The following is a 14,253-nucleotide window of genomic DNA, read 5'->3' as shown; positions in this document are numbered from 1 at the left end:
TTTTGCATCATGCAATTATTTCAATTATTTTTAATGTTGAATGGTTTTTTACTATATGCTACCTTATATCTGCTTATTTTATTCATCATTTTAATAATATTTTTATTTCTTTAATTTATTTTAGAAAAAAATGCAATAGTCAATCAAAAAATGTGGCTTAGCACCTGCAGTCTCGATTTTTTTTTTTTTTTTTTTTTTTTTTTTTTTTTTTTTTAAAAAAGTTTTGAGATTTCAAAGAAACTGCAAGTTGTTTGTTTGATTCCAAAATTGTATTAGGAAGTTTTTAAAAATAAATTTTGGATTCCAATCCAGGGGAAAAGATAACCAATCGTTTATATACATATATATTTATTTATTTTCAATTCTTACTATGAAAAGTATGTTCTACCACATTAAGAAATTTTAAATTTTTCTCTGTTGTAAATTTTTACTTTTTTACAAACAGACTTAATTTTAAAATTTATGTTCTTACTCGTTTAACACTATAAACTCAAATGTTTTTAATGAAAAAAATGTATTTTTCTCTAAAAAATATGAAATCATCCCTTTTACGATTTTTTTGGATTTTCTCCTTTTTGCTCTCTGACCACTCTCATCCCTGTAGTTAAGTATAAAAATTGTATTTGCTAATATTTGAAACATGTTTATTTTATTTTTCTTTTTGAAACTTATTCCTAAAAAATGCGGCAAAATCTTCCTGATTTTTCTCTGAACATCTTAAATGTTTCCCTACCGCAAACGAAGTTTGCTTACCCCTTATAAAAGAACCTAAATTTGGATCCTGTGCAGTATGTATCAGTTTAAGAAATTCTTGCTTATATTTTAAAAATCTTCACTTAGCTCACTAAATTTATTTATGCAAGATCTCCCTGATTTTTATCTTACAATGCTGGCATCCTTTGCAAGGTTATATTATCAACTCTTGCAACAGCGTTGGTGTTATATTAAGTTAAATGCTTTGTTTCTATAATGTAAGGATGTATTGGGTTTGAAGTTATGAAAGGGATACGTTGGTGGTTACAACCAAATTTGCTCTGCTCCCAATACTTGATGATTTGCATTGGTTTAATAGTTAATGTTCCTTCGACTTTTAGTTTTATACTGTATCAGTAATGCTAGTTTACTCAGTGATTAAAAAAGCCAAGTTTTGATTTCAATTTGTCCTGCTATTAGAACTTGTTCTTTAAAAGAAAAAAAGAACAATATTTTTTACCATGTAATCCTGTTCCTTTCCTTGAACTGTGCTATGTTGTAACGTGTTTATATGCATCATTACTGTGGTATGTTGTGTAAGAGTATAATAAAAAGTTTTGCTGGATGTTATTTAACAATAAATTGAAACAATAAATTCATAGCATTAACCACATTAGAAACAATTTTTAAAAAAATAATATCTTTATCCATTTAGTTTGCAACATTCTTCATCTTGAGATTTAGTATTCTGCTTTTAATGTGTAATGTTGAAACATTGTTTCAAAAGCATACAGTGAGATGGAAGTTTCGTGTTTGTATTGAAAACTGTGATGCATTAATAGAATTGAGGTTCTGAATTACTCTGAAACCATCCTAACATGTGATAATCTGGGAAACTCATTTGTTTAATTACCTTTCTTCTGATGTACAATTTCTTTAATTACTCTTTTTTTTTCTCTTTTAAAATGTTGAAATATTTTTTTAAAATCTTGGTTGTAGTGAAATCAAGTGTCCTTACAAGGTTGTTGCATGACCTCCAAATGTAATTTTGTATTAGTGATTAAATAAACCTTGGTGCATTCAGTGCAGCTGATTTTATAATCAGCTTGTAAATGAAAATTAATCTTTTCTGATTTCATACATGGCAGTAATTTTGTACATTAGTTTTTCTTATTTTTATTTATTTTTTTATTAGTTCTTTTTTATTGAATCTTTGAAATGACCAATCCCAAAATGGGAGTTGAAACCGCCAGGATAATGATAGTGATGTTTATAAAAATGCTTACTTTGATGATTGTGCCTACTGAGAGTGAATAAATCTAGTATTTCTTGCCGTTTTTTTATGCCATGTTTATATTGTAAATTTTTATGTTGTGGCTTGTAAAAATACAAGTAAATAAATGTGATGCTTTTTTGAACTCTTGTTGAAGTAAATTTGAATTTTGTGCAATAAAAATATATTTCAGCATGTGACACTAAGTGTCAGCTTCTTCATCTCCATGCACTAAAACACTAGCTCAGTGAATTTCATGGAGCATAGAATTTTTATATGGATGTGTAGTTGTGTGGGCATCTTTTGTATAATTTTGATTCGCCATATTTCTTACTATATTTCATTAATGAGAGAAAATATCAGAGCATGCTGAAAAAATACAAAAATAATATCCCCTCCTCCCGCCTCCCCATACACACTCAGGAAAGAATTAATAATGAAATAACTGGTCACTTTTTGCCGTACTTTAAAAAAAAAAGTCTAATTAAATAAAACACAAAAAAATAAACATTAAGTGAGCAGCACCAAAAAAAAACTTCTAACGTACTGGATTTGAGATTTAATTTTCAGCAAGGTATGAAACATTAGAGTCATGAGAATGTGTCTCAAATAATGTTATAGAAACGTGAGAATCGTGATTTTCATATTTTTAATGCTGAAAAAAAAATAATCGTACAATTTTTTGGGAAATGGGAGCCCTACAGCTTGTTGGTAGTTCCGGCCTTACCTATATTATTGGAATTACATCAGTTGAATAAATGACTTTTCTTTTTAAAAATTAGGCCAGAACCTCAAAAATCGGTACGGGATAGAGACTTCCTATTTAATTCGGGTTTAATTCTAAAGAAAACATTATTTAAGAAAGTCCCGATCATCGGGAATAGCGAAAATTTTGTTTTCAAGGGGAATCCTGTTAGAAACAAATTTTTTCGTGGTCGAGGCAAGCCGCTTTTCCTTTTGGTAGAGAGAAAGGAAAGCTGTCCCCCCCCCCCCTCAAATGAGACGCCTAAAAGGCTCCTTTGCTGAAAATATGTACCTATTACATATTCTCTACAGGTTCACCAGGAACTAAGATTTTTGAGAGGGGGGAAATTCTCAATTTGTGGAATGAAATTCGAACCTCACCGAATGATTAAGTGCGAGCCTGCACATTATCATGCATGTACAACATCTTATAAAAAGGAACGTGAAGCATTATTAAAAAACAATAAAAAATTGGAAAAAAGATTCTGAATATTGCAATTGTTTCCAAATTTGCTGAATGGTTAGCACAATTGCCTAAATAAGAAAATCTTTGGAAGGTCTGTGGTCTCAAACTATTAATAATCTGCATACAGCAGTGGATGTGGCTAGGCTAGGTTCACACAAAAAAACATCAATGAACTCATTGATATCTTGCCTCATTTTCGATTGAGGCCAATATCGGTGCGAGAGCAAAAGTAGACGTCTGCGATGCAGTTTTGCGAGGCCCTTTTAATCATAAAATATTCTCAGACAAATAACTGAATTCGTAGAATTAATTTTTGTACTAACTATTGGCACTTAGAATTAATAATGCACTTCTTAATTGCTATGACAAAAACATTTCTTAACTAGTAGCGCAATCAAAAAGATTTTTTTTTTTTGGTGGCACATTGAAGTTGAAAAATGACCTGATAAGGATCAAGTCCGGGTTAAATTTTGAAATTTTTAGTTTAAAAACTCCATTTTAGGCGTTCTTTGCTGATGATAAGGGGGAAAAGTGCAGGGGTCTCAGAGGAAATTTCTAAAAATTGAAGCCTTAAAAACGCAATTATATACAGGGCATAAAATTGGTCAGTTTTTTCAAAATTTAGTCTGTGAAATCGGTATTTTTTTTTACAAATTTGCTGAAAAATTCATTTTAAGAAAAATATTGGCTTTGTTGTGTTTTATATTTTCCTTATGAACTTCATAAAATTCCAATGAAGTGAAACATTGCCAATACTGCTACCAAATTTTACCAACCCGGTAAAGTTCGAATTGTTTGATATGAATAATTTACTGTTAGCTTCTTTTTAGTCCACTTTCCACAAATATTTTTAAGAATGAAAAAATACAGTAAAACCTGTAAAGTTGACCACCCTTGTAAGTTGACCACCTGTCTATGTTGACCGCTTTTGTCAGGAACGGAATTAGTCCTATCTCATATAATGCAGGAAAACCTCTGTAACTTGACCACCTCTCTATCTTGACCACCTGTCTATCTTGACCACTAATGTTAATCAAATTTGGTTTGAACTACTGTAAAAAACCCTTTGTAAGTTGACCACTTGGTTTATTTTTTTTATTTTTTTTACTTTCTTCAGCAAATTATTTTATTTTATTATTTATTTATTTATTTTTTTTTTTTTTTCATAGCTTTCTAAGAATGTTTTTAATACTTTGGTGACAGAACAGTATTTTACTAACTAAACAGCAGCATAAAGCTTAATGCTGCTCTTTATTCTCCAAACTTGTTTTTCATTTGTTGTTCTATTTGAGATTGCTTTTTGTACTCTGTTCAATGAAAATAGGTGTCAGTAGAAAAGTTCAGTCTTTCCTTTCAGTTGCTATATGTTGTGACAAAACAGGAATTGTGCTAAAAAGAGATCTTGTACATTTTGATTCCCCTGCAACAAAATATGTAGGGCCTCTCCCTAGTGACCAGCAGTGTCTATTAGTAAAGTAAATAAGTCTTAGTGCTAGTTTTTTTTCTATTTTTTCTTCAATTTCTAGGGCCGTTAGCCCCTTTAAGGACGCGGGCCTATCGCACTGCGGGTACGCAGATCTGGGCTTGCTGATCTGATAGGAGATAGGATATTTTGATTTTGCCTTTATGAACTGGGAGAGCCGAGCTTGTTGCTCTCTGTGCTATAAGTTTTACATAAAAAAGCTTCAAAAAGAAAGTTAGCTGAACTTGAGATTAATAAAAAGTGACTGAAAATGGAAAAAGCCAGAGAATTTTAACTGGCATATATGGAATTTCTAAAACTAAAGTGTCTAATATAGTTATGAACAAGGAAAAACTAACAAAATTATTTGAATAGTATTTTTAATTATTGTTTTACTTTCAATAATGTTAAACAATGAAAGTGAGTTGAACAAAAAGAGTAAGGGTGAATTCCTCAAAAAATGAATACATGGTGCAAGAAATGACCAAAAAAAAAAAGTAAAATAAAATAAATTATTACCGCCCTTTATAAGTTTATGGAAACTACAAAAAAAAATTTTTTGAAAGTGAGGTCAGGGGTGATTGTGGTCCGGTATTTTACCGAATTTCCGGTATTTTCGGACGTATTTCCGGTATTTTCATGTCTGTAAATACCGGAATTATGTTCTTTTTTCGTTATGCTTTTATCTCCCTACCTCCGCAATTTATTTCAAATTATATAATACTCATCAAATATACCTGAAAGAGCCTTAAGATGGACAACTATCCCTTAAGATGGACAAATGTCAAGATAATTTGTATAACACCAGCTCAAAAGTAGCTTTGTAATCCATTAAAAATTTAATTAAATGTGCACACAATATTTTGACTCAGAATTATTTAAAACTATGGCAAAGGTGCACTTAAGTAATAGGGGCCAAAGCTTACCCCCCCCCCCGTTCTCGCTTTGAAACTTTCAGGTATTTTTTGATGAACTCACAATCACCCCTGAGTGAGGTATTGAGATGGAGAAATATGTGTCTGTTGGTGTATCTGATTGCCCACCCCTCTCCCATCCCACCATTTAAAAAAAAACATTTCTTATTCGAAAAATGTCGGAGAGTATGCATCAGTGACGAAGCAACAGTGTTTACCGCCCGGGGCGATTCCTCAATTTGCCACCCTTTTGTGAGATATAGTAGGGCTGGGCGATATACCATCATATATCGATATATATCTACTACCGCGATAAGATATTTAGATTTCTATCCGTCCGATATATCGTTTGAAAAGAAAATACGGCACTTAATTGCGGAGAAATTAAAATACCGACTTAAAAAAAACCTTTCATAGCTCTGTGTGATGGGTGAATGTTTGAAAAATCAAGATATTTTCTGCATTCTTCAAACAGTTATTTAATTTTTAACTATAGTAAAAGGGAAAAATTCCCAAGGCCACCGAAAGTAAATGTGGGCCCCTTTGTCAGTTAGGTATCCGGATCCCATCCCCCTATAAAGTTTTCAAAACTTATACAACTACCATTCAGAGCGGGGTCCTTCCAAGGACCCCCGCTCTCTTTCTGACAAAGCTGACGTGTGGCCTCTCGTAGGTTCATAAAAGTGAACGTGTAACGGTTAAGAAAGCATTATAATGCAACAATTAAAAATTAACCAATTGAGGTATCAGCACGATTCATAGTTCAAATTAAAAATAAACTACTGATATTACGCTGAATAAAATGTAGGAAAATACTGAACAGAAATATTTTTATTTAACGATATCTGACGAAATTTCGCTTCACTAGCAACCCCGAATACAACGAAACTGAAACTTCCTAATTTCGCCAGACAAGCTGAACTTACGGGTTGACGGAACTTCTGCCAAATCGTTGCTTCTGCGATGCATGCGCGAAAATAGGGTTTTTATGTAAGTACGCGCATAAACCGCGTAAGTACCCGCGTTTTACGTACTTCAGTAGGTTCATTGCAGCTCTATAGTTTAGTATTTTTTTTATTTCAGTTTTAATATAGTTATATATATATATATATATATATATATATATATATATATATATATATATATATATATTATATATATATATATATATATATATATATATACTAGCAAAAATACCCGGCGTTGCCTGGGTCAGTAATAATTATTAGAAAAAATCGTTACTTGCTTTTGCTTTCTGTTTTAAGTGAAAGAATTTAAAACACATCTTTTTGACGTGATTAAAAATCGAGTTTCTTCCTTACCCATAAAACTAAAATAGCAATAAGTATAAAGAACAAAGTAGTATTGATTTAGAAACGAAAGCACTATATTTAAGCATATACACAAATTTAAAAAACATGAAATTAATCTTCTCATGTTTAAAAAGATTAATCTGTTGATACTTTTTTTTTAACATGGAGTCTAAAACCTTCTCTGTATGGCTAATGAAGTACGAAGTGATTAAAAAAAAGTAGCTGCGCTCGTAATCCCCTTATACTTGCTTTAGTTATTTCGGGAAATTTCAATCATTGTGGCTCTTGGTGCGATTTTACCGAATTTGCGAAAGTCGTTTCGGGATACCTTCGATGATGCTCCCCCATTCTTTCCTTACTTTGTAAAAACGATATATTAATTTTCGTTACAGAGATATCGTCGCCAGATGCTGAGATATTTTTGGTCACCATAAAATGGCGTTAAACAGTTTCATCCGAAATGTTACCGAAATAAGTAATAAAATTTGGTGATTGTTTGAAATTGTGCAAAAAGGAAAATTAATGGAAGTTTTTGTGCTGTTTATGGATTTGCCTAATTTAGTTGCTGGATTATTTAATACAGTAAAAAAAGTCTTTTGAAAATTTTTTGATTGGCGATATTTTGTTTACATGGTGAAAGCTGAGAAACATTATGACGTAGTCTTCGGCTTCAAAAACAGCAACGTTGAAAAAACTGCCAAATGCATCAGCTACGGAAATCTTTCTGCAAATATTTTGGCGATCTGCTGGTTGTTTGGATAATGAGTAAGTGTTCAATCAGCATAAATAATAATAAAAACCATTAATTACATTAAAGTTCCGTTTAAATGGAAAATCATCAGCCAAATCATGTATTATTTGCCAATCTTGTACAAAAATCTTACTTCAAGATTTGACTTGAGAAAAGCCTTGAACAGTCACGAAAAGCAAAGATAGTCAACAATACAACAATTGTCGCTATCGACAGGGAGTTGAGATGATACACTAAATACTGTATTCAGTTGAGGAAAGCCTTCAAACATGGATCTAAAAAGCTCATAACTCGTTTTTTATTCTACTTAGAAATTTCGAACAGGTGCCATCTTCAGCGGAAAAATCAGAGCTTTCGATGGACATATAATGTAAATATGTGCAAGTATTTTTTCATCCCAATATTAGAGAATTTATACAAAAATTGTGTTTTATTGCCCCCCTAAGGGGGTTTTGCCCCCCATAACGGGACGAAAACTACCCTATGTGTTATTCTGATGCATAAGCTATATTATTGTAAAGTTTCATCAAAATCCGTTCAGTAGTTTTTGCGTGAAAGAGTAACAAACATCCATACATCCATCCATACATACATCCATACAGACAAACTTTCGCATATATAATATTAGTAAGATATATATTGTTTTTTGCTTATTTTAAGAAAATCTCCCTTTCTCCCACCACTATACTAGAATAAAAGTTACACATCATGTAATACTTGCCTCTATTTTTTATTTTATCAATTATCACTGCATAAAATCATAGTGTATATATTTTATTTTTAAATGTGTGCAAAACCACTAATCATGCAGTACATGGTAAATAAGGTGTGATTTCCCAAAAAGTTGATTCATCTAATTGATCCCCCCCCCCCCCAGTGCAATAAGGTATACACACACACACACATAACAGCTACATTTGTGTAAAATTTCTAGATGAGAAAAAAAATTGTTATGTTTTTAAATTATCTTTATTTGCTGCCTTGAACTTTCATCATAAGTTCTTTCAGTATAAGTGAACTTAGTTTCTATGCATGCAAAAATACGGAATGGGACTATTCGGCGCGAAACCCATTTCGGCGCGGCCGTTTCGGCGCGGTCCATTTCAATACGACCTGTTCAAAAATCGAAATTGTCAGCATGTAAATCTGCCAAACATTGCTTCAAAATTCAAGATATCTTTTTGTTTTTTTAAGTTTTGTAAAAAAATTTATGAAGTAATATTTTTAAAGGTGTATTTTGTTTTCTTTTTTATTATTAGTTGATAACATGTAAGTTTAAAACATCTTCATAGTTTTTCGAAGTAGATAAGTTAGGAAACAGCATTGACATTTTTCTATGAAATGTAAATAAAAAACTTATTCAATTTAAATTGATTTTTTTTTTCGTTGTTGATCATTAATTTGTGCACTTACTTAAATATCTTTTCTATAAAAAATTAAAAAATGTCAACTAATAATAAGATGAATGTTTTATATTTTTTATTGGAAAAAGTTAACGTGTTGAGAAACTCACACGTAACCCTGCTCTCTACAAAGTTAAGTTGTGTAGTGCGCTTTAAATACAGGATATATTTTGTGTCTTTTTAGTTCCTGTAACTGTTCTATAGCACTAAACTGTCGACTGACTATTTCGTAACAGAAAAAAAGGCAATAATTAAAAATAATAAAACTTTTTTAAAAAAAGTAATTTACAAAAAATTTATAAATTTATTACAGAAAAATAATAGTGTTTAGAACTAACTTTAAAAAATAAATGATTTTTTGTCAATAAAAAAAATCAAACATTGCCCTAAATTTACCTTGATGTCCGTACACGGGTTTGTAATAGTTAAGTCGAGCTTTTTGGTTAGTTTGAAACGTGTTTTCACGTGAAGAAGACTTATGAAATTATTTCTAATAGCTGCTACAACAAAGAAATAATCACCACAGAAACACAAAACGGCTCAGCATTAATTAAAAAAAAAAAAAAAAAAAAAAAAATCGACAGAGGTAGGATTGGTACTGGCATTATTTGCTAATTTTTCAAGATATTTTCTTTTATGTTATCGCAGTAAAACATACGTGGATCACATATGCCCCCTCTTTTCCCCCGCTGTAAATTTTAAAATATATTTTAACTAGCTTCTAGAGCGCTAAATTCACATTCTTTTTCCAGAAATCTTTTTCTTTTGAACTAAAATTTCTGAAATTCATAAAGTTCAGAATGCAAAAATCTGGCGCCGAAACGGCCGGCGCCGAAACAGCCGCGCCGAAACGGTCACGCCGAATCGTAACAAACCCGCAAAAATATTTACTGATTAGTAATTAAAGCAATCTTCTAAATGTGTTCTGGGTTTTACTAAAGAATTTTTTTAACTAAAAATTAGCAGGGTTACAATTTACAGATTTTTTCTTTTCAATGTGTATTTCCTGATATCAGAATTTTTCTTACAGTTGTGTTTTCCGGTGAGTTTTCACAGAAAAAAATGTGAATGAAACACTTTTCTTAATCACTTAATAATATTTGGACCAGTTGCAAGGCCTTTTATTTACCTAGTTTCAGAAAAGTTTTATTCATAATTTAGTAAATATCTGAATTAAACTCACAACTTTCAGCCAAAATTTGTACAAAATAAGCTTTACATTATGTTGCTGCGTATTACAAATAAAGCTAGCATCTATATCACTAAGTATGATACTCTTTTTTTCTTACGGCTAAGTTTATCAAGCTTCTAAATTTTAGTCAGTATTTTATAAATTTTGGTCAGTAAACTCAGTATTTTTGACACTCCAAACAGTTTTACCCCCTGTTATATGCCACATTTATTGACTTTAGGAATCAGACACTGTCGCCGATTGATTTTTTTTTTTTTTAAATAGGTCTAAATCAATCCCCCTCCCCCTGCAAGTCCTCGTAATTGAAGTTTCAAAAACAGAATTTAAGACAAACTTTGAAGATTTTTTGGGAAGAAGGTTCTGGAGCTCTTCCGGGAAAAATTTCGAAATTTATGGTTCTAAAAATTTAAGCAATATTTTATATTCAGGAGCTATTCCCAAAACTTTTTGTTAGTGTAGTTTAAAAAACCTAATTGTTTATGATATAAAGGAAAGGCAGTATGGGGACCCTTGCCCGAATATTTTCTGAAATTTAAGCTTTAAAAACGCGATTGTAAGGCCATATTTTGTAATATTGGGCTCAGTAATTTTAAAAGTAAAGCTCCAAAAGCGCAATTTTAAGCGATTTTCAATGTATTTTGGTGCTTTCAGTTGGAAATATCGCGAAATTGAAGATCTGTAAACGAAATTTCAGATATTCCATAATGCTTTCGGTGTGGGGGGGAGGGGGAGTTTGGAGGCGCAGCATTTTGAATATTTTCTTATTTTTAGACGAAGTAGGAGAAAAAGAAAAGAAAAAAAGACGGGGGTGGAGGGAGTAGAGGTAGCTGATCAATAAGCTGTAATTGAATATTTTTAATTCTAAGATTTCTTTTTAAAACAAATTTCACTCATTAATTTTTTTCAAAAAATAAAATAAATGAAACGTGATGTAGAAACTTGAAGAAAGACGGATAATTGCAACAGCTTCAAATCTTTGCCCGCGTCGGAAAAATCGACGATCAGACACTGCTCAATTGTGCAATCATTTTGTAAAAGGCCCCCACAGAATTCTCCAATTGGGCCCCGCTTTGCTAACGCTGGCTCTGTGCAGTCTCCCCTTCACGTACTATTTTGATTGCTTTTGTGTCTATTGTATTTAATAAGAGCTTCAATTGAAAGCATGGAAATTTCTTAAAACTTCTGCGAATTTTGCGAGGCCCTATCTGTGTGAGGCCGTGTCGACAGTCGCCGACTGCCTCGCGCCGCCACAAATTGAGGCCCGAGGTGGGCACATTAGATTCTGAGAAAATGTGTCTATTTTTTAATCATCTTTATCTATGTTTTTAATCATTTGCATATCCATCTCCCAGAGAGACTGGGAAGAAAAGTTGTCACTGGCGTGTTTGTAAAGAAAATAGGCCCGGTTGGAGTGGGGCACGCCCAGGAAAGTGAAAAGCATGATCAACCCATTTAGGATATTAGTTCTCTTCCCTCCAATTCACTGAGAACAAAAATATGATTTTACGTAAAATTTCAGAGATAATTCTTGCCTCTAATTTTTCTTTAAAAACTTAGGGGTATACGGTTCCTCGGTATTCCGAGCCCGGACCCCTCAAGAGAATAGTATAAATTCAACAAAATTAATGGGGGGGGGGGGGGTCCGCCTTGACTCTAGGCGGCCTTGCACAAAATAAAAGTTCTCCTTGAAAATTTTCCAGAAATGGATGTCTATATTGAAAATCCAAAACATATTTTTAGGCAATATATTCAAAGAGGATTTTTTTTTGGGGGGGGGGGGGGGGGGATCGACAAAGGATTAAAATTAATTTAACTATTAGTATTGAATGGGGTTCTTCAACAAAAAGTTCTAAACAGCTCAAAACTTTTTTTTCTAATTTTTGCGAAAAAAAAAAAACCCAGCATATTAGAATAAAACCACTTATATTTCCTATTAGAGTCGGAGGTCTATGTGAAAGAATATATCTGGCTTAAAATCGTGATTCGTCCAATTGTTCTTTTTTGATATAATCGGTAATTAACAGTAAGGGACCCTAAAAAACATTAAAAAGAACTTTGTGAAAACTTAAGTTATGAAAAGTTGTATGAAGAAGCGCTTTTACTTTTCGGTGCCCTCCAAAAACTTTTTGTATCCGTTCCTGACTGTGGGTTTAGGAAAGCGCCCCCGTGAAAACTTTTTGAAATTGAAGGCCTAAATACGCAGTTGTAGGCTATTTGTGATGACATGAGGCAAAGAGATGATATTCGAGGGTTTTAACAAGAAATTTGAGTTCTAAAAGTTTATTTGTTGGCCAATTTGGTTAACAAAAAGAGAGGGAGTTTTATTAGAGAAAGGAATGTCACCCGGATGACTTCCCCGGGAAATCTGCAGGTACTTTGTTGATTTATTCCGTATAAAATGTATTGACCCACTCCCCTTAGGAAAATTTCTGAAATGTTTGGCCTGTTCCGATCGTCCCTTTTGTATCGTATAATAAAATCATAGTTTTAAATTTCCGATCAATCACTGTGAATTTGTTTTATTCCTCAAAAACAAACAAAAGCGCAATTTTGCAGGTTAATCACGACTTAATTTTTGCCTCTGGAATACAATAAACTGCATTGCCATTCCCCCCTCCCCCTTCTTTTTTTCAGTTCTACAATCAAAGCCATTACTTTTGACAATTTGTTTACATGTGAAATTGCGACATTTCGTGCGGGAAACTGTGACGCATGTTTCTGTGTACATTTAATTTTTATTGGCGCATATTTATCACGTGACGACAACAAACTCTGAAAATGGCGCCCTTCTTGTCGCGTCTGTTTAGTATTCAAAAAAGATTTTCTTCTAATTTGCGCACAGAAGAACCTCAGATTGAATCGAAAAGGTAAATATAAAGTGTTGTAACATTTGATTGAAGTGTTTTTGTTTCACAAAAAAATTCTGAAGCAATATGAGTGGTATTCTTTAAACGTGTAGCAGTACGTTACGTCATCAATGAACCGTCTTACTACGTGAACAATATTGTTTACATTCTAAGCCTAATATCAAATTTTGGGAGTTAAGCTTTTTTTTCGTTAATTAGTGGTCATATTGTTACTTAATTTTTTCCCTGCAATTCTTACAACTTTTTTTTCTGGAATAGCAACTAGAAATATTGTTAAATGTTTTCGAAAAGTGAAATATAAGAAATGGAGCATGTTTCATGTTTATATTTGAAAATAGTTATAATCTTAATAATTTCTATTTAGTTCACGATTTTTTTTTGTCTAATTTGAATATTTTTGTATGCTCTTCTTTCTCTACGTTCATACCGTTACAATTGTATAAAAGTTATGTAAATAATATAAGTGAAATGTTGATTTGGCGATACATGTGACACATCTGCAATTTTTGTTTCGAAGACATCCTAACTTGATAACTTTTAAATGTGCAAAAAAATAATCTTCATTTTTTTTTACAGCTCATTTTCCAAACTGAATTAGACAAAATTGCTAGTTAAAAATCTTCTGTGCGGACGTTTGTCACCATAAGGCTTTTAAACGGCTGGACCGATTTTGATCAAATTTTTTTGTGTGTAATTGAGTTGTGGTAAGCATGGTTTCGAATCGCGATGGATCGAATCGGAGAAGTTTTTGTTAATTAATTAATTCATTTAACCATTGGATGGTTATATCTGTCAAATGATTAATATTTATTTTAACTTATTGTTTAGTGAGAACTGAAATAAATATTTAACCCGTTGCCAAAGGGCAATAAGAAAGCCAGCTCTGCTTTTTGTAATGAAATTTCCTACTGTGAATGTCAACTGAGAATAGATAAAACATAGAGAGAGAGAGAGAGAAGCCTTGATATCTCTCTTAAAAGCAACAATTTTAGTTCCCGTGATATATTTAAAAGTAAAGTACTGGCAGGTTCACGAAAAACGTGTGTTCTGTCGTCGTAGTTGAACAATGTGACCGGATCGGTGCTTTAGGGTTTCCTAACCAAATGATCAGAAAGTACTGTACCCAGCAACATTTGTTTCTCGGCCCAAATCCATCTGAGTTTTGGCGCCAATGT

Source organism: Uloborus diversus, chromosome 2 (assembly GCF_026930045.1).
Source record: "Uloborus diversus isolate 005 chromosome 2, Udiv.v.3.1, whole genome shotgun sequence".
Taxonomy (NCBI): domain Eukaryota; kingdom Metazoa; phylum Arthropoda; class Arachnida; order Araneae; family Uloboridae; genus Uloborus; species Uloborus diversus.
This window is presented reverse-complemented; position numbering follows the sequence as displayed.